At 39.8% G+C, this 15,518-nt stretch overlaps 1 protein-coding gene across 2 annotated transcripts in view; it reads left to right on the top strand.

Annotated features, from left to right (window-relative positions):
- The window catches only part of TIAM2 (TIAM Rac1 associated GEF 2), a 122,552-nt gene that overhangs the window by 17,072 nt on the left and 89,962 nt on the right, over positions 1-15,518 (top strand). For both annotated transcript variants that reach the window (XM_083607927.1, XM_083607925.1), the window contains exon 2: positions 5,114-5,231. The gene's annotated coding sequence lies outside the window, so the exon portion shown is untranslated. The remainder of the gene's footprint in view (positions 1-5,113; positions 5,232-15,518) is intronic.

Here is a 15,518-nt window from a genome sequence, read left to right on the forward strand (position 1 = left end):
ATTAGGAACATCTGGTCATAGTAGTGTAAAGCAATTAATGGCAGGTTCATTAACCAGCTATTAAAGACCTGGGTTTGGGTGGAGTAGAAGCATGTCTTGGCTTCTACCCTTTTATAGTAAAGTCCTCAACCTGAAAAGTATCTAAGCACATCATAGGCCAAAATGTGCCTCAGGCAGTGACTACCAGTAAGGTGTAAACAGCAGCTGTGCAGGCTTCCCTAGTACATTCTTCCTTTATGCAGATGTCCTATCATTGCATGGAATTTGCATAAACCCATCTTCAAATGACAGAAGAATTTTAAAAAGTAAGTTCAAGCTACTTTATTTCATTCTACTTTAAACTGGGCTATGTCCTCAAGTCCCCAAATATTTAGGTGCCTAACATTTGTCAAAAGAGGACAAAACCCCCAACACGATTGCTACGTAAGTATTTATTGTTCAGTTATATCCCACTTTTTATTCTTCCATGGTTATCAAGGGAATATGATGGTGTTGTTCATTCATGACCTGGCCTGGTCTGGCACTTATTAGACCTAGAACTTAGCTGAACTTTAACAAAGTGGTTGTGTTATAAAAGTGGCTGCATAGCATGTGTTAAACTGTAGTGACTACTTGTGCTGCTGCTGGTTTCTTGTAGCCAGTCTGCATGCTAAATCATAGTTTAGTGTTGCAAGAATGAGCCTAGGCAAGCTTTGGACTCACAAATTCCCCCTCCCACAAAAGGAGAAATTCAGAAACTTTAGCTTGTAGCTGACATTAATTGAAACTTTTCATGTTGCTCAAAATCTTCTAACCCTGGTAAATCTTATCCGTAGCTTTTTGAACGAATCCAACTTTGAACCATGGCTTGGTAAATGGCTTGGTTAAACAGTAATTTGGCTTGTTAACGTTAATCAGTTTTGGTTTCAGTTCAGACAACATGCAAAACTAGCTAACAGAAATTGGAAGGAAAAGCTTCTGAATGCCTCTTTGCAACTACATCGACAGAAAGGGGAGAATAGAGGACCCCAGCCATTGTTGCAGCTTGTTCTTTCCACGCTAAACAATGGTATAGCATTATGGCTGAACATTACCAAAATTTAGTAGTCATTCCAGTGTGATCTCCTTTCTGTAGCATTCCAAGTGACTGCAGCAGAAGGATTTGGATAATGTTTTGCTTATTGCATAGTTGGGGGCAGTAAATTACTGCCTCCCTGTGCAGGTACATCAATCATGTAGCAAACTTTTTAAAGCAGCTGCCTCTTGGTTCTTGCCTGGGTAGTCTCTTTTGACCTGGAGTCATCAAGTTCTGTTTCAAATATTGGGAACATATGCATCAGTGAGACTTCACCTTTGTGTGGCCTTCAAGGGAATTAAGGCTCAGGTGTGGAATAATGGCATATTTAGGTGCCTAACATTTGTCAAAAGAGGACAAAACCCCCAACACGATTGCTACGTAAGTATTTATTGTTCAGTTATATCCCACTTTTTATTCTTCCATGGTTATTCTTCCATTGCTACTGCATGCAATATATTACAGCTTTCCTAGAAAATGATTTTATGATCATTTTCCCACACAAAGATAGCTTTGTGTAACTAAGATACAACATGAAGCATCCCTTATGTGTAACAGGTGGGACAGTTGTGCTCCCTGAGCAATTTTGGTTTTTTAGGCTGCTATTTGTTGTGTCTCTTTCCTTAACTAATCACTCTGTTACCATGGAGTTGCTGTTTGCACCAGGAGTGGTCAGCATCTTGTCATGGAAAATCAGGCACCACAATGAACTTATGCATGGTATATGTATTTTCATTGAACTCTATTGCTTTGGCAGCATAAACGTAGCTTTAAGCAGATGTAACTATTACTTATGCTTAATAAAAGTTACTTCATTCTGTGTTTCCCTTAGACATTCTAACCATAACTTATTATTGGTGTTGTTCCAGGTCTGTTAATTGGATTTCTGCTAATAAATTTTACACATTCTTCATTTATAGCTCTCTAGCCATTTCAACTGAAATCAGTTTCTTTTCTGGTTGCATTTGAAGACAAGAATTCCAATGTTGTAATGTCCTGTTTTGTACAATGTTGGAATCTTGGGTATTTGATCAGCTTCCACTATGAAACAAGGTTGTTTTGCTTTTGAGGAAGTGTCCGACACAAATGCAAACAGTCTTGTTATAATAGCTGGGAACAAATAATCTCTTTCAAATCTTATTGCTCATGCTTCCTTTTGGGTGTGATTTCCAGTTTGGTGTTGATATATGCTAATTCTGTTTTGCCTTGTATTATTGAGACAGGAGTTCTACTTCTTAATGAAATTGTGGGTAATTTGTTTTTGAATCCTTCTGGAATAGATACTGGGTCCAAAGCATGGAAATTAATTGTTCACATTGAAAATTAGATTTGATTCTCCATGTGTTACCCTTTTGAGCTTAGTATATTTCAAGAACCTTCCTCACAAATGCTTAATAGATAGAATCTTCGATTGGTTCAGTACTAAGTAAGAACTTTGACTGGCAAAATACTTGTAGAACCTCAATCATTCAACAAGGGATGAGCTAGGATTGAGAGTTCGTGGCTCACTAAGAACAGAAGCTGTTCCTACTCTATATAGACAGCAAGGCTGTATTACTTGGCCCTAGTCCAAGACCTGAAGAGCTTTAGGATGCTTTTTAAGGAGCTGGCTCCAACCTGTCCCCCATCTGAAAAAGCTTCCTATGAAGCACAGCTATTCCATGTGAGAAACAGAAAAGCAGTGATGCAGTGTTTATGATATTTATGTGGAAATTGTATTTTCCAGTTGAGTATTGAATGGTATGAGTGCCCATATGCCTATTTACAGGAAGGAACAGTTAGCTCAGTTGGTTACAGCATGGAGCTGATAATGAAAAGGTCGCAGGTTTGATCCCCAGAGGACCACGTGCATATTTATGCCTTGCAGGAGGTTGAACTAGAAGACCCTCAGAGTCACTTCCAACTCTACAAATCTAGGAGTCTACTGAGCTCTGCCCTGCCACAGCCAACCCCACCCCTTCCATCCATTGGGGTGTGTTTGTATAGAGAGGGTGCATGTGCTCCATGCTTGCAAGACAGTATTCTTTTGTTTCCACCCAGCATGGGTTCACAAGTCACCCCTTATACTGTCTTATTGAATAAGGAAGTCTTCACTTTGATGCAAGGCGTTAATAATTCTGTGAGCAATATACCTTGTGATACCCATGATCTTGGGCTATCTCAGAGCTAGCTTAATCTTTGATCCTGAAAAATAATAGCAGCTTCTGGGAAGCTTTTATTTTGATGTATGGATAGCCAAGTGATGTTCAATATCTAAGTGATGTTGGAATATGTGCTTTCTTCCCCCAGGCAACTTTATAATGAAAGAAAGAGCACATTTATTTAATCCATGAGTTTTTTTGTACCATAGTAGTCTTCTACATCCCCAGAGTTCTCTTTGATGGCAGACAGGCAGTGGTCAGGTGCCTCTGCTGTTACCATGTGATGCCTTTTAACACCAATGGTCTGTGATAATTATCTCTGTTAAGTAACCTCCAAAAGCAAATTTTTAAATGTCCTCATAACAGTTTGTGCTTCACTCCCTCCAGGAATTTGAAAGAAACTTTTCATTTAAAAATAGGCCTACTCTTCTTTCACTCTAGAACTGTTGTAAAAAATAAATATCTAGTACAACAAGGTACTAAATTCTGGGAAGAAGAAGCTGAAAAGCAGGCTTGTTAATTTCAGTTTCATATGAAATGCATCCAGAAATATTGCATGTTTTTCCAACTGGAAATTGACTTGGTTCGTAGGAATGAAAAACGCCATTTAACTGTTTAAAGATTTATCATTCAAGCTGCTTTATTTAGATAGTGAGGCAAAGTGGTGATGTCTTCAGTTTAGTTATTACAAACAAGGTGATGGAGAAGAAGACCAGAGGGAGCTGGTTGCCTTCTAGGAAAGAGCAATGATGATAGTTCTGAGAACTGAGTTATGGGCACACTGTCCATGTAAAGTGTGAGCAGGTCATGTATGTCCAGCACAATGTGGAGGCTTAAACTGAATTTGAGTTTTCTTTCTGTATATCCAGCCACTGCATATGGGAGTATCCTGAAAAGGACTTAAGGCCTTTCTCTCTCTTTATAAAGACTTGGTAAATGTTGCCATTCCTGGACTATCCAGCTCAAGCACATTGAAGGAAGTAAGCAGCATATTGTTGTATGGAGAGAAGTAGTGCAAGTTGCACTTTCAGACTGTCACTATTTTGGGGTGGGATTCATTTACATACTGGCGAATCCATGTTGCACAATTATAGTTGATTGGAAGCTCTTGCACAACAAATCTTCCACAGAAGATCAAGACTTTTTCCCATTAGGAAAATGATGGGGAAATGTTCTGGAAAGAGTGAGATAACATTTGCTTTAATGCAACCCCCCACCCAAACAAATGGGAATGAATGCTCATTAAATAGCCAACATTGTCTGATCTCCCTGCAAACCAATCAGGATGAATTCTCACTAAACAGATTGTCTAGAAGTGACCTCTGTCCTTGGTGGATAAGAAGGGGCATGAGTGAAATAAAGAACATTCTTCTGTATTATTGTCCTGCTTTGACCACTAGTGCTGATTTAAGAACATGTAATTTAGGCTCTTACTTGCAGTCACATAGATGCTTCACTGACTCTGTGTTTCGTTCCTGGGGATACAATTCCCTTTAGGAAATTGCATGCAAACAACTTGTTATCAAAGAATCAACCACTGGTTTTACATCTTTAATAATGAGCCACTTTATATCATGAAAACACCACAAGAGTTTTTGTTGTAGAAGGGCAGAATCCAAAATTGTCCATCTTCATACCACCTAAACTGGGAAACCCAGATGTGTACCAAGAACTGAGTGTCTCTAGAATTGATTGCCTCTAGGATAAAAGGCAAAAATGCTATCCTTGGGGGAATTAATAGTCATTAGAAGAACTGTCTAGCATGATTACCTTTTATTCTATAGGGAAGGCACACCCAAGTTGTCTGGTTTACTAGTGTATGAGTTAGGTCTTTGGAAATGTACCCAAACATCTGCAGGTATTGGTAAGTATTTCTAATATTATTCTAAATCTATGTTCAAATATTTTTATCTTTCAGAAGATTTGGTGAAGCAACTGAGTCATGTCAACGTGCTCAACATACTAACATGTCTCAATGTTGCTGATTCAGGAAACAGTGGAAGAAAAGAGGAGAACCATAAAGCAGAATAACCAAGGTTAGTTTGTTTTGTTAAATTTACAAAGAAATGGTGGGAAAGTGGCAGCCAACATTCATTTATGTCTTGAACTAAATTTTATGTAAAGCCCCAGTTATTGCCTGACTGGGAAGTTTGCAGGCCTACTGTTTAACTGCTTTTGATAATTTGGAATGTTCACCTAAGAATAGATGCATTATTCATTGAATTCCACATTCCCATGAACAAATACAAATACAGTGGTGCCTCGCAAGACGAAAAGAATCCGTTCTGTGAGTCTCTTCGTCTAGCGGTTTTTCCATCTTGTGAAGCAAGCCCATTGACGGATTAGCGGATTAGCGCTATTAGCGCTATTAGCGGCTTTTAGCGGCTTTTAGCGGCTTTTAGCGGCTTAGCGGATAAGCGGCTTAGCGGCTTAGAAAGAGGGGGGGGAGGAAAAAAAACCCGCAGGAACTCGCAAGACATTTTCGTCTTGCGAAGCAAGCCCATAGGAAATTCGTTTTGTGAAGCACCTCCAAAACGGAAAACTCTTTCGTCTAGCGAGTTTTCCGTCTTGCGAGGCATTCGTCTTGCGGGGCACCACTGTACAGCAGAAAGAAGATTCTTTCCCCTTATGTGACAGTGTGCTGCTCTAGCCTAGATGAAAAAATTGTGGACTTTGGAAGCTTTTGTTTCCATCTTTGCTTAACCACAGGTTGTATCCCCCCCCCCCCGAACTGGGAAACTGTTATTATTGTTGTTAACTATGATTTCAAGCTTGCTTGTTTAAAGCAGACCATAGTTAACAATAATAACATTTTGTTGGCTCAGATGACATGACAAGTTGTGGTAAAATAGAAGTGGAAGTGGAAACAAAAGGAGATGGGGGTGTGGGTAAGCTCAAGAATCACCTAGGCTCATTCATGTCGTCCTAAAGTATGATTTCACGTAATGTCTGAATGTAGCCATTCTGTTTAGCTTTAATTATTTGCAAATATAATAGGCCTAAAGAGTAAGCAAGCTGTGAAATGGAGCCCTAATTACTAATTATTTTGTGTGATTATTTCATGATGATATAATATTAAGAAATATCATTTTCTGTTGGACAAAGTAATATTTTCAAGTTTGGTCATTGCTCACTTTTTTATTTGGGTTCCAGACCTGTTGTGTCAGCAGGCGAACCTGAACATTAATCTAATTAGAAGGATTCCAAGATGTGAATAAAGCCTGAAAGTACTATCTATTCACACTTTACAAAAACGTAATAATTGACCAGTGAAGTATTGGAAGGCATTTGATTGCTTATTAAATTTCCCTTATGTGTGGTTATTGCTGCAGAGAACCTGCATCACAAAGAATTAGGCAGAATTAATTGGTGGTGCTACAGCCAGTTTAACCTTTACCTTTACCCTAATAATTGTGTCATTCCACTGGATTCTAAAGTAATAATGTTTATACTAATTGTCTGATTAGAGCACTGGAATACCCAAGTCCTGTCCAGAATAATTTCTTTCATGTTGTCTGCAAAATTGTTACAGCTTTCCATGGGAAGAACTACCTGATGATATTAATACTTTTGTTTATTAATATTTGTGTTATTTGCTATTTGCTATATTTCTCTATTCCCCTTTGTGCTGTTTTGCTTATTATTATTTTTTAACTTTTGCCATTCCAAGGGTGTGTGTTGGGTAGCAATTAACAAGTAGATAAACCCAAGGATATGAAGTATACAATAAAACCTGGTTGATCTATTTAGTTAAAACATTAAGCTTGTTTCCTTGTGAAGTCAGTCATCCGCCCAGTTCAAACAACATGGTCATACCATCATTGGTGACTGTAACCTTAAAGGATCATGGGCTTGCATTACTTTCTTACATGCTGATTCCTTCATCCCTTTCCTAGTTTCTTCAAAGCATGATCTCTGAATTGGCAAACCATGGTTTGAGCAAAGAAAGGAAGGAAGGGAAAATTGGCAAGAATGATGAAGCAGCATCAGATTAACGCAACTCGTGTTCACAACTGCCAGAAAATGGTTTGGCTGTGATCTCTTGAGACTGACCACAATTAAATAAGTGAAAATACAGTGATTATCACTTTGATTTTCACACATTTAGTAACATTTACACAAGTGGTAATTTTAATAGGAATATGGTCTTTATCTTTTGCCTCTAATTAATTGCGTTTGCTTTATTTGTCAAAGTTTTACTTTCTCCACAGGATTATGTCAGCTTTCCTTGCCAAATTTTGAATTTGCACAGTTGGCTGTCAGGATTTGATTGGCATTGGTTTACTTTAAATTTAAAACTCCACTAGAAGCAGGCGTGGAGGCAGAGAGAGGAAATATTTTGTATATTGTTATTTTTACTGGCCTTTGAATGGCAATGGCTAAGGTTTTCAGAAAAGCCCAAAGAAATGAAAAGTTTAGTAGAAATGCCTAGTGTAGCCCAAACTTAAAGAATATCCCATTCAGTATGCAGAGACGTTTTTAAAATATTTCCATTTCATAATAGTATGATTTCCTCTAGACAAACACCTAGGCAGTGTGTAAATGAGCATACTATTAGTACTAAATAAACAACACAGGGGAAAAAGAAGCTTTATAAGCAGCAAGTCAAGGTAGGGGTATTTCCCAACACAGATATGCATTCTTTTTGCTTGCCCTTTCTATTTAAAGGTGAGGCTTTTTGGAAACAAAGATTGTGTGTAAGTGTATGTTGCTTAAAATAACATTTTGGCCCGTGCTGTATAGAAATGTTGTTTTCTATCTATTTGCATTGGTTTTAAGCCATAAAACAACTGTACTTCCTAATAGCATTTCTATGCAACTGTATTCTTTATTTTAAACTTTACATGCATTTGAATGCATGTGAATACCCCAAAACTGAGTTACAACAATCTGATATGAGAAGTTTTGACAATGAGCTGGACAATGAAATGGTTTACATGTACCAGTAACTTTAAGTCAAACCATGGTTTAGTGTATTGTGGGTTCTTGGAGAGGAAATTGCAACCACTGTGCTCCTTTCCTAGTCCTCAGTCTACTGTGAGCTAAGCCATGGTTTGCTTTGGTCATTTGAACCCAGGCTCATGGCTTGTCTTCTTCCAAACTACTCTTGGGTTTACAGCTCAAGACTTGCCTGGAGGAGACAAACCACAAGCTTGGGTTCCAACAGCCATGCTGAAGCAAATCATGGCTTAGCTCACAGCAGTAGGAGGACCAGGGAAAGAGTGAAATGGTGGCAATCTCTCCTCCAGGGACCTGTGCATTTGTGCTGTTTGACAGGTTGGTTTAGCGTTGTATGCAAACCAGCTCTGTGTTGGAGCATGTAAGCCTTCCAAACTGAACCTTATTGTAATTCCCTGTTCTGGGCCTGGAATCCATGCTTTTTCAATAATTCATATTCCTAAATGTGAAGAGGTTCACTATACCTAGTGCCAGAATACATCCAGTGCAACCCATCTTCTTGCACCTCTTCTTCAGTAGGACACATTTTTATATTTTAAGAGAATATGAACAATATTTTCAATTGTTCTTCACCAGTTTTGTAATATTGATAGAGACTGAAAAGCAAAACTTCAATTCTGTTTTTAACATCTCATGACATTATATTTATAAGATGTAACATACAGGGTAATGTTCATTGAATGAGGGGAAAGTCCATGTACATTTATAGTTTGTTGGCCCACAGGAGCTTGTAATACCTTGTTTAGCTTTTAGGAATCAGTTAGTTTTATATTTCTCACAATAACTGTTTGCTTTTGCTAGGCACGACCCTTAGCAAATAAATGCCTGAATTTAGACACTGAACTGCTCCCTTTTTTGCAGGTGCTTTGTTTCTTCAGACTACTAAGTTCTAAAGAATCTTTGAGATGTGTGTGTGAGAGAGACAGACAGACAGAGAGACAGACAGACAGCCCATCTGGCTATTTAGCAATCACAAGATTTAAGTGTCCTGAGCTCTCATATGGATCAGAGATAATCATCTGTCTTGTAAAGGCAGGATAAACTGGGGCTGAAATCCTAAGAGCTAGATCATGGTAAATGAAATGCTGTATCACCATCTAGCTAGTGTATGTGTGTAAGCACGCGCACCCACACCCACACCCATATATGCATGTATGTCTTTCTGGTGACCTAGAGAGTTGTGGCATATGACCTTTTCATTTGCTGGGTGTGTGATTGCCAGATATGGTACTCCATAGCCAGTACACAAGCTAACCAGCTTCAAACTGTAGCAGCTCAAGCTGATTAAGTTAAGATGGGCTAATCATACAAAGTCTGAGTTGCTCCTGTGCCCTAATAACCATAATGAGAAAAACATGGTGGGTGGGAGGTTAGGCGAAAGGTTGAGTTGCAAATATTCTATTTAGAATCACTGCAGGACACATAATTTCCTATGGGGAAACTGGATTTTGCTGGAGTGGGGTTAGTGAGGGGATGCATGGGGAAGAGAAGAGCTTTTTCTTATTGAAGGGAACTAGGGGTCACAATAGGCATAGCTGTCAACTTTTCCCTTTTCTTGCAAGGAATCCTATTCAGAATAAGGGAATTTCCCTTTAAAAAAGGGAAAAGTTGACAGCTATGACAATAGGTGGAGTTCAATAATGTGGGTTCCTTCTCCATCTTCCTTCCTTGCAAAAATACAAAGTACACTTAAGCAATGTAGTAGAACTACTGCCTTGTTCCTGCCATACCATCAGTTCCTCTAATCCAGTACTGGCTCCACTGACTGGCATGATTCTCCGAGGTCTCGGGCTCAGGGCTGTATGCATGCTTACCACAGAGTTGTGGCTTCTGTCTTATACCTTCAAAGACGAACAGGCACACCTCTCTTTAAAGCAAAATGCATTAAGTGGCTAGAGAGAGTATAGTCCTCCTTACTGCAGACATTTGCCCTCCAGCATTGAAAGCTGGAGGTGGGCCTGGGCGATGGAGAAGTGACAGAGCTTGTGCATCCCTCCTGTCTCTCCAAGGATTCTAGTTGAGAGTGCCTGCTTTAATGTGGTAGACTTCTGGGTTAAGGAGCTGGTGTGGGGATATGCCTCATATTTGGAACTCATCTTGTGATTTATTCCTGCATTACAGATATTGGGAATGCTCTAGATTTAGAAATGTGACACTTAGTTTTTATTGTCTGAAAACTTTTAAGTCCCTTCAAAATAGGTTGCACAGACTTGATGAGAACCAGGTTTGACTTCTTACGCCATGGAGGCTGCCTTAATGGACCTTCCTACCCCTCTTGCAACAGTCATCGGATTTCCTTATACCATAAAAAAGAGCCAAGAGGGCATGCAGTTGATATGAACTCTTTCCTTTATCATGGGAATCTTACATTTCTAGCCATCTGCGACTCTGTAAACAGGAAACATGCAGTGAGGTTACCGAGTTAGAAATGAAAATCCTGCCTCATTGATCATTTTAATGAATGGTTGCAATTTACAGGTTCTTTCCCCCATTTTCATCACCACCTTCCTGCCTTAAAGCTTGTCTTCTGAATATTAATAGAACAATGTTGTGAAATATGAACCTTTCTTAACAGGAAAAAGGGCACAAAACTGTTAGACAAAAGTGCTGGATTCTATTCCATCTCAAACAGATGAGCAGATAAAGCTTAGCATCCTGTTTTCTTCTTTCCTGTTAGTGATTTCCTATATGTCAGAAGATGTGCTTTTGGCTGTTTCCTCTGAATAGGCTCAGTGGACTTAAGCCTGAATTCATAGCAACTTTGGGGAGCCTTTGCATATTCTTATTGTGATGGTTCAGTGAAGTGTATTAGTAGAAATGGTATAAACAACAGAAGTTTCTCCTTTGGATGTATTTTGCATGCCTTTGGGGAAATGGCATGTTCTATAGGTTCACTTCACTTTACTTTTGGAAACTTTTTGAAAGCCTTTTCCACAGGGGCTTTAAGTGTATAAAGCTGTGTGCTTCGATGTACACAATCAGAAAGCTGCCCAGTTCTGCCCTCTCCTCTTACTATACTCTCTGAAAAGCCTTTCCTGAAAGATGGGGGTCTCACAAAAGGAATGTGGAATGGGTTTGGCAGAGGGGAGCAGGAGGAACTGGTGAAAATTGGCTTTAGGCAGCTCCACATTTTTCACAATTCTAAATTGTGAACTATAACTATTATTGATATTTTGTAGAGTTCCTGCTCTGCTACACCTCTTAACTTGCTCCTTCTGCTCAAGGTGATGACTGTTAATGCACAATAAGTGACTGTTCTGCTCCTGCCCTCTTTTATTACACTGATTGTCAAGTGGTGTTTCCATAGGATGAACTTTCACCAAAGGACAAAGTGCCTTTCAAGTAGTCTGTGCCTTTTTATAAAAGAGGGTGTTGTCAAACACAGTTCCTACTGATGATGTTGCAACAGGAGGGCTTGACCAAGACTGCAATTGCCCTCTTTCCTTTTCCTCATGTTTGCAGTAAAGATTTATTCTGATGAATACAGAGTAAACAATGACATTGATTCGTAAATGGAGGTAGCTTGGTAAAAACAATGGGTGTAGATTACTCTTAAACATAACCTTGAGGTAGAATTGGATATTTTATTAACTAGTGAATTGTTTTGTTAGTACTAGTCTAAGGCTGAGCCAGAATGAAATAACACCCCCGCCTCTGACGCCGCCAAAAAACCCCAGGTCATCCCCATGTGAAAAGGACACCGCCAACCCCAATTTTGGCTATCTTGTGGGAAGGAAAATATTTGCTTTCACCACATTGCTATATGGGATGTAATTGTTCTGCTTTTGACAAGAGAGGATTTGTCCCATGGTCACTTCATTGTACTAGGATCTAAACAGTATGATACCAGCATCTGGTGGTATAGATACTGGAAGTGTGGTGCAGCGTACCAGTTCAAACACAACCACAGAGCTGAAGTGGCTCTATTCAAGATTAGGCAGAAGAAACGAAACTTAAAACAAATGGAAGCTAAGTCAAGGAAGAAATGAGAATAGAAACACCCTGTTGGAAGTTGTTGCACTAGGAAAGGCCAGATAGACTCGGGGGGGGGGGGTTCTATCCTAGTTCAGCCTGACCCCTTCCAGATCAGCAACTGGGCTACAAAACGCAGTTAGTGCCTCCTGCACCTGAAGAGATCCTTTTTAAGTTTCTTCGCAGCCAGGTGTATACGCTAACTCTGTATCACCTAGCACACCTTAGGTCCTGGGAGCTGGGATACACATGAAGGGAGAGGGCCTGTATCCATGGTGTGGTGTACATTAAGGTTGCAATCCCAAGCACATTTACTAGAGAGTAAGCCCTACTGACTTCTAAGTTAGCATGCCCGGGGTTATGCAGTAACACAGTTCCAGGAATTTGGAAGGCTGTACATTAAAATGTTCACAGATGGAACGGAAATTATTGGGCATTCAAAAATGGTTAAAATAATAAATCAGGATGAGAGAACTTAAAACATCTGGCTTAAAATGAGTATAGTTTCTAGGTAATCATTCTGACCTAAATAGATGGTTGAATTAAGGCCAGTCCAGAAGTTACATGGAAAGGCTTCTACGTGAACTTGTTCTGATTGTGAATTATGTCCAGTGCTTGACAACAGTTTTATGAACTGATTAATGATCTGTGTTCTGTAGGCGTGGGTTTCCGCTTTTCCTGGCCAGTAGTACTGTTAGCATTCTACAAGTGCTGCATTCCTAGAAAATTAGGAAAGGGTTCCAAAAGGAAACGATTGAAAAGCAAACTAAACAAAGTAAGAGCTAATATTCCTTTTTGAAAACTGAATCAGAAGTTATTTCTGTAAAACACCAGTCTCTTTGCTTTTTAGTGTGTCCATGAGACTTCTTCATATCAAGCATGAATTGAATCACCTAATCACCACATAATTACTCGTTTTGTACAATTGTGACATGTGTCAGAAGCCACCCTGTGAACCAACTCCCATTATATAAGTTAGATAGTTATAATATGCATGAGCCGGTCAAAGGATTTCCTAATAATCTAAGTTTGTTAAGAGTGGCCCTCATATTTCTCAGTTCCTTCAAAACCTGCTAGGCTGACACATCATCTGCTGCTGCTGCAAGGCAACCTCTGCTTCCCTGCCACATTGCTATTAGTATTGTTATTAATTTATCTAGGGTTGTATCCAGTGTTCCCTGAGCAGAGGAACTCCTCCCCCCCTGCACCCCAAAGTGTTCCCCTACCTTCCAGAGGTGCTTTTGAGGGAGGGTGGGTGGCTGCATGGGAGAGGCGAGGAGGGTTGAAACTCTGTCTAACAAGTGGAAGTCTCTTGTGCTGATGGAGCAGGAATGTTGGATTACTGCCCTAAAATTATCTCCTGCCTTTCCTCACAAAGGAGCCCAGAGGCACAAGCACAAGGTGATAAAATTACAGCTTTAAAATAAAAATGCATTTAAACATTTAATAACATCTACAAATATTTAAAAGCATTGAGAGCATCTAAAAATGTGCCAAACAGCTACGTATAGTTTCAAGGTCATCTTTCAGAATTCATATGCCTGGGTGTATAGGAATGTTCTAAAGTTTTTCCTAAAAGTTAATAATGGGGGAAATAGATGCACCTCACCAGAGAAAGCATTCCATAGGCATGGAATTGCCACCAAGAGGGCCAGCTGGGTAGATCCCAGCAGTAGCAGCACCAATAGGGACTTCCCTGCTTATCTTAGAACCTAATATGGTTGTTCCTCAGGAGGAGTTCTTTCAGGTACCTGGGTCCCAAGCCATTTAGGGCTTTGTACACTAGAGCTTAGAACGCGGGTGGCGCTGTGGTCTAAACCACAGAGCCTACGGCTTGCTGATCAGAAGGTTGGCGGTTCGAATCTCCGCAACGGGGTGAGCTCCCATTGTTTGGTGCCTGCTCCTCCCAACCTAGCAGTTTGAAAGCACGTCAAAGTGCAAGTAGATAAATAGGTACTGCTCTGGCGGGAAAGGTAAACGGCATTTCCATGTGCTGCTCTGGTTCGCAGGAAGTGGCTTAGTCATGCTGGCCACATGACCCAGAAGCTGTCTGCAGACAAACGCCGCTACCCCAGAGTCGGTCACAACTGGACCTAATGGTCAGGGGTCCCTTTACACTAGAGCTAACACATGGACTTGTGTCACCTGTGCTGCCACTGCCTGTTTTTTCACCCAGAGCTAATCAGAAAACCAATAGTTATACCTGAAGCTTTAATGCTTTTGAAGAGCACATTTTTTGCTTTCATTATTTTTAACTGCTTCTGAAGCAGGACTGATTTTATTGACACAGGGCCAACCAGTCAGTATTATGCAAATCCAGGATCAACACCAAGTGGGGAGAAAGGACCCCACTTAACCTGGGGGATAACACAGTATACAGGAATCAGAAATGTGAGTGTTCTACCAATCAGTGTCTAGATGCAACCCTTGTTATGGGATCCTCTCAAGGGATCGCTCTGGGTGGCTGTTTCCCTCCTCAGCCACTGTGGAATAATGCACAGCTTTAAAGACAGCATTATTCTGACTCCCAGATGCTCAGGATTAACAACAGGCGCTTGGCTATCTGAGCACATTTAGCAGAAAGAAAGCTATATTATGCAGTGCCAGTTAGGAACTGCAGTTCTTTTGAGGCACTAACTAGGAAATGTCTGACCATTTTAATCATTTGTATACATTATTTTCCCTGTGTGTATTCGATCAGCTGGTCTTGTGAGCTTGGTACCACGAAACGTGATGTTTCAAATATTAAAGTTAAGCAAGGTTGTATCTCCACCTACAGAAATCTTTCAAATGTGTTTGCAGGTGACTAGAATGCTGGATGCCCACAAGTCAGATGTCAGCTTCTCCACAACATGTGTGGACTATTAGCTCTACATCCCAATCATAACAGCTGCATTTTAAATATACTTTCAATATATTTTAGTGATTACTGTCATTGAGGCAAATGTTGTCTAGAAGTGGGAATGAACATTCTATTATGGTATTGGTTTGGCTCAGCACACCATGTCCCATTTCATTTTTTAGAAAGTGTATAGTTTGTTGTTTGTTCATACTATTCTATTGGCAAAACATCTCCCCCCCTCAAAAAAAAGTTATCTTGCACATAATTGACTGAAATCTGTCCTCTTCTCACTTTAGCATAGCAATGCAAGTAAGTGTATTTTAGAAATACAGTCTAAGATTGTTATAATGTTGCCTATATTTTTTGCTCTGTTGTAGAACATTTATAGGGGAGAAGTAAATAATCTAGATTATCTGTCAGATTGATAATTAACCATTTGTTCTGTAGAGACTGGCTTGCTTTTTCTCTATGTGGTGTGTGTTCCACATAAAATTTCAGCAACTTTTTTTTAAAAAATAACAAAGCATTTATTTGTGGCTTCCGAAACCAA

The sequence above is a fragment of the Podarcis filfolensis genome (genome assembly GCF_964270895.1).
Source record: "Podarcis filfolensis genome assembly, chromosome: 3".
Lineage (NCBI taxonomy): Eukaryota > Metazoa > Chordata > Lepidosauria > Squamata > Lacertidae > Podarcis > Podarcis filfolensis.